General features: G+C 35.0%; 1 pseudogene; it reads right to left on the reverse strand.

The window, feature by feature from the left end:
* Positions 1-3,929: 3,929 nt before the first annotated feature.
* Positions 3,930-5,164, reverse strand: LOC150007181 (lupus La protein homolog pseudogene; annotated as a pseudogene).
* Between the last annotated feature and the right edge of the window lie 821 nt (positions 5,165-5,985).

Here is a 5,985-nt window from a genome sequence, read left to right on the forward strand (position 1 = left end):
AAAATGCCATTTGCAATACATTTTGATGATGCTCCATTATGACTACCAATTTTTAATAAAAGAGAAATAATTTTAGTAGAACATAGCCCAAACTCAGGATAAGGATGAGACACAGATTACAGAGAATTATTTCACATTTCAAAAGAATGTTTGTTTATTTTTGTGTTTGTTTATGTTCTAAAAGCAAGTAGGTTCACTGTGACCAGCTCATTTATTCTTAAGTTTCTGTCTTAATTTTGTTTTCCATGAATACTTTTCAGCAGTAATACAACAAAATTAGATATTTGCAACTCAAAAAGATTTTGAAGATTGGAAGAATTTTAAAATTTTGGGCTATAAAAATTCCATGTTTCATGATGATGCTTTTCTAAAAACATTCAAACTGATAATTTAATAGATGATACTTTGCAGAAAGAAATAAAATTAGAGAAACAAAAAATAGTGGAATATTTTGAAAGTGATTTTAGATGTTATGTCTTGGTGGGAAAATAATTTATTTCATAGAGGATGACAAGAAATTATTGGAAGTCCAGATGCAAGAATGTTTCTAAATCTGAACTAACAATACAGCTAATCATAAAAAGGGATCCATGACTTATTTATCTAATAAAATTCAGAACAAATTAATAATACTAATAGGAAATCATAGTAAAACTGAAATGCTATTGAGAATAAAGAAACAAAATACCTTTTTTTGATTTTACACCAGATGTAGCCCATTGTGGACAGGTGTGTCAGATTATTAGGTATAATGTCTTATCAAGAACCATTTGGTTTCACTCATGTGCATAATATTAAACAGCAAGCCACAAATGAACAAACAAACAATCTCATAGACACTGACAAAGGGGAAGGGGATGGGGGACAGAGTAAGAGGGTAAAGAAAATCAAATATATGGTTACAGAAGGAGAGTAGACTTTGAGTGGTGAGCACACATATAATATACAGATGATGCATCATTGAATTGTATGCCTGAAACTTATATAAAGTTATTAAACAAAATTACCTGCCAAAATTTAATTTGAAAATAATGTCATCAGTAAAAGAAAGTTATGTTGACTTTATTGAAATTAAAAAAACTTGATATAGTCTAGCTTGTGAAATTATTAATAAATTGAAAAAAAAGATATTGACATAAAAATGTTCATGACCAGGAATATGATAATGGAGTAAATATGGCTGGGGTATATAAGGGTGTATAAGCCATTATTTCCTCCCCAAATTGATTATGTCAAATATCTGCAGTATTCAGCTCATAATCTTAATTTATTATGCAAAACTATTTCCTCTGTGAATTAAAATACAAATGGTGTTTAGTATTGTACATAACATATATATCTTTTTGTGTGTGATTTTAATGAACAAATGGAACATTATTATGTGTGTTCTAAAAATTCTATCACAGATACCTAATCAACAGTATCAAGACCAACCGTAGTCAAGGCACTTCTTCAGCTGTGTTAAGAAACATAACTTCATATAAAAAAATTCTAGAGACAAGGACACTGGTTTAAACCTAATATAATATTCCTTGTAGAAATTGTTCACCCTGAATTCCTTTTTGTCCTTGATTTTTGTGTTCTCTACTTTGCTCTACTTTTTTTATGGCCTATTATCCAGCTAACATCTTGTTTGTTTATGGGATCTAAATGTTCCTTGCCAAGCAATAGACATGAGATGTTAACTGGGTCCTCCAGAATTGCCTAACTGTACTGAGGCTGAGAGTTCAAGAGACTCTTTAGAACATATGTTTTCTCAAGGTTGGACTTAATTACCTTTTAGTTAAATCTTGGCATAGGGAAAGCCATATTCTGCGTGCATGTCAGAGCAAAGGCTTCTAATCTTTGGAGGTTTTTTTCCACATCTCAATTATATTTTTCATTATCCTCTTGGCAAGCTGGCTGGATTTCTAAATCACATGGAGTTCTCCTTAGACTTTGTATATTCTGAGAAATGTTTTCCTCCTAAGTGACTAACAGTGGTAAACTGTTATTACTCTGTTTTCATAGTCCATTTCACAGACAGGTTATGTGAACCCTTTTATAGAGGATTATGATCACTCAGGGTTGCAAGAAGTTTTAGGACTTTGCTATTCAAACTGTGGCTCATCAATCAGCATTTGCGTCACTTGGAAATCTGAGAATGCAGAATCTTGGGCCCAACTCCAGGCCCACTAACTCAGAATGCATATGGTGTACTTTAATATCCCCGAGCACTCAATCTGTGTGCATGTTAAAATTAGAGGAGGCTAATCACTTCCTGGTGCTCAGCTCTGCTGCCATAGCCCTGCAAAGAGCTTAATTAAGTCAAGTTTATTTGTTGTATTTTTGTACCTTATGATACTATTTATATAATACTTGTATAATACAATGCTTGTACAATAGAATACGGCTATTGAACATAATAATACATTGAATATTTTGGCTATCATTTATCAGGTAAATAAATGTGTTTTGGCAGAAGTTTGATAAGCACACAAAATATTCAGAGGGGCCTACTAGGTATCATTTGCATCCTGATTCTGAGAAGAATGTGCTTAAATATTTTCAGGTAAAGGATCATCTCTGAATAACAAACAATAGCCAAGAATCTTGTGCAGTTGGTACCCTTAACTTTGTGACATCCTGTGTCGATATGGAGTTGGGGGCAAACATTAATATTAAGTCATACTGGTCAGTAATAGTTCTGGGACTAGTTTAGCATTCAAATGTGTATAAAGTTTAAAATTTAGAAATAATTTTTGATGCCTTTTTTCTAAGTGACTGATTTACATAAAAGGCTTAAATTACTTATATTTAACCAACATATTCATCTGACTTTATTCCAGGATTTTATAATTTCAGGATATTTTTCGAAATATGTTTGTTATTTCTGCCTTCTTAACTTAAAGTTATTATGTGAATACACTCTCCCTTCTGTCAAATTGTGTATTTACATTGAGGTCATCTTTGTAAGTATGGTTCCATGATCTCCTTTTTAAAATTTTTTATTATTGATTATGTTGTTACAGTTGTACCAATTTCTTTCCCCCCTGCTTCCCCCACTCCAGTTGTCCCCCCACCTTAGTCCAAGTCCATTGGTTGTGCATATAGTTCTTCTCAACATCTTCCTGTCTACTCCACTCCCTCCTACTACGTTTCTTAATTCCTGCATCATCTCCCTCCCTTTCCCCCTTCCCCCTCCCCTCTGACCTCCCCCAAATATGTTCCCTGTACCTATAATTCTTTTTCCCTCTCGTTGCCTACTTAGTTTGCCTTTGTTTTAACTCCCTAGCTTCTGTTGTTGGTTGTTGTGGTGCAGTTTTCATTTTAATGTTCATAGTTTTGATCCTCCTTCTTCTAAACAAGTCCCTTTAACATTTCATATAACAGTGGTTTGGATCTAACAAACGCCTTCAGTTTTATTTTGTCCTGGAAACACTTTCTCTGCCCTTCTATCCTGAATGACAGCTTTGCTGGATAAAGTAATCGTGGCTGCAGGTTTTTGATTTTCATTACTTTGAATATTTCTTGCCAGTCCCTTCTTGCCTTCAGAGTCTCCTTTGAGAAATCAGCTGATAGTCTAATTGGGACCCCTTTGTACATAATTCTTCTCTTCTCTCTTGCTGCTTTTAAGATTCTCTTTATCTTTAATTTTTTTGCTCTTTTTATATAGTTTATTTTATTAGTTTGTACTAATACAGTCTCATATTACAAAGGCAATTTAGTACAAGAATCTTTCTTTTGATATTTGAATTATCCAAAATAACATAGAACTGTACATCAAAAAAAAATTCCTCATTTGGATAACAAAAAACAGAAGACAAGTTAAACAAAAAAATGTCCTTTCTTACAGGTGGACATTGGAGTGGACCTAATTCGTTTTTCTTTTTAAAAACCTCCAAAGACAAAAACAGCTGAAAACCTAATTTAAATGAATAAAAAAAAAATTGTTCACTAAACTACTGGTCTCCAGCACCATTTTCTGTTTTCTGCTGTTTTGATGCAGGTTCTTCTTTGTCTGTTTCTTTTCTTTCTCTTTTTATTGGTCCAGATGCACCATTTTCATCACGTTCATCATCACTTTCAAATTTAGTTTTCTTGTCCCGAAACTATACTTTTCCTTTAGCAGATCCAGTCTGCACAGCTTTATTTCCCTTTCCTTTTCCTTTAAATCTGTGACCTTTTGACTTCCATTTATTTATGTTTTCTTGTTGATCTATGATTTTTTTCAATGCTTTTTTTCCCCACATCTCCATCTAGTACTTCCCATGTCACTTCTTTGTTCCTCAGTTGTAGGTTACCATTATTTGCATCTTTGGCTTTATCCAGTGCTTCCTTGGCTTTTTCTTTAAAAAGAATTATTCCCTCTTTTGCTCCTCTGACAAAGTCTATCCATTTTATTTCACCGTGATTTGAGAAAAAGATATGCAAATTTTCTCTACAGGTCTGATCATCTAGGTCCTCCGAAAATTTCAGCAAGCAGCCAATCTTTTCTTCTAGAGATTTGATTTCAGCATTTTCTGCCAGCTTTTGTTTTTCTTCTTGCTCTTGTTTAGCTCGCAATTTAGCTTCCACTTTATTTTGCTTTCTTTCATTTTTCTTTGCAAAGTAATCTTCCTCGAAAAGTATTAGCAGATCTGTGTCTTTGTATTTTTGTCCAGGGGTCTCCACAAACTTTTTAGCAGACTCAATGCTATCAAACACAGCACATATTGATCCCTTAAATGCTTTATGCAATGTTCTTCTCATCTGAATATTTAGTACTTGACCTTTACCTTCTAGTCATTCTTTTATGTCATCAAGGGTTGCATCAGTAGGGAAGCCTTTAATATAAACAGATCTGTTTTTTACATCATTTTTGTACTCATCAGTCACTTCAGGGAAGGGTTTGTTTGGAGATCTTCTGATTTTGGTTTTATCTTCACTTATTTCCATGAGTTCTGCCTTCATTTGCCCAATGCTTCTACTATTACACTAAAATCTGTTGTCAGACAGTTTAACCTATTGAATTTTATCATTATTTCCAAAGGTACCCAGCCTTCATCCAGTTTGATTTATTCCCTTAAAAATTTGTCCCGTGGCAAATTGAAGTCACCAAAATAATACTCAATTTGATGACAGATTTTAGCCTCCAAAGCAGCCATTTTTTCATCACCATTTTTGGCCATTGTAGCTATCTTTCAGGTCCTGGTCCAGTAGAACCGGGCTACAGGATCACTAAAAGCAACTGCCGCATCTCCTCTTCCCAGCGCCACCAGCTCGCCTCTTTATCTTTGATTTTTGACATTTTGATGATAATGTGTCTTGGTGTGGTCCTCCCTGGGTCTGGCCTATCCGGAACTCTCTATGCTTCCTTGACTTGTAAGTTCATTTCCTTCCCCAAGTTAGGGAAGTTCTGCTTCATTATTTTTTCACACAATTTTTCAATTTCTAGTTCTTCTTCTTCTGGATTTCCTCTGGCAATCCTATAATTCGAATGTTCATTCACTTATAGCTGTCCCAGAGGTTTCTGAGCCTCTTCTCATATTTCTCACTTTCTGTTTCCTCTTTCTACACTGATTGACTGTTCCCTCCCTATGTTCTGATTTGTTGATTTGATCCATGGCTTTCCGTTCCTCACCACTTGTCTTGTATGTATTTTTTTCATTTCAGCAGGACTAGCCTTCATTCCTTCCCTGTCCTGATTCAGCCCCACTGTTAGGTCTGTAAGCTGCCTTATGACTATAGCTCTGAACTGAGCCTCAGAAAGATTTGCTATTTCTTCATCGGTCAAGGCTTTTGTTTTTTCATTAGCTGTGTGGTTGGTATTTCAATCATTAATTATGCCATTCTGACTATTTCATTTATCTTTCCTTCTTGGGCGGGATGTGTCACACATCCTACGCTATATTGGGCGGAGCTCCGTGTGCTCGTCACAACCTGGCGACCTTTGTCACCACACTGTGGCGCTTTGTGTGGGGGCGGGGTCCAAGATGGATTCCTGCTGTTACTCTCCGCTGAGGA

Source organism: Furipterus horrens, unplaced genomic scaffold (assembly GCF_987537825.1).
Source record: "Furipterus horrens unplaced genomic scaffold, mFurHor1.1.pri manual_scaffold_6, whole genome shotgun sequence".
Taxonomy (NCBI): Eukaryota; Metazoa; Chordata; class Mammalia; order Chiroptera; family Furipteridae; genus Furipterus; species Furipterus horrens.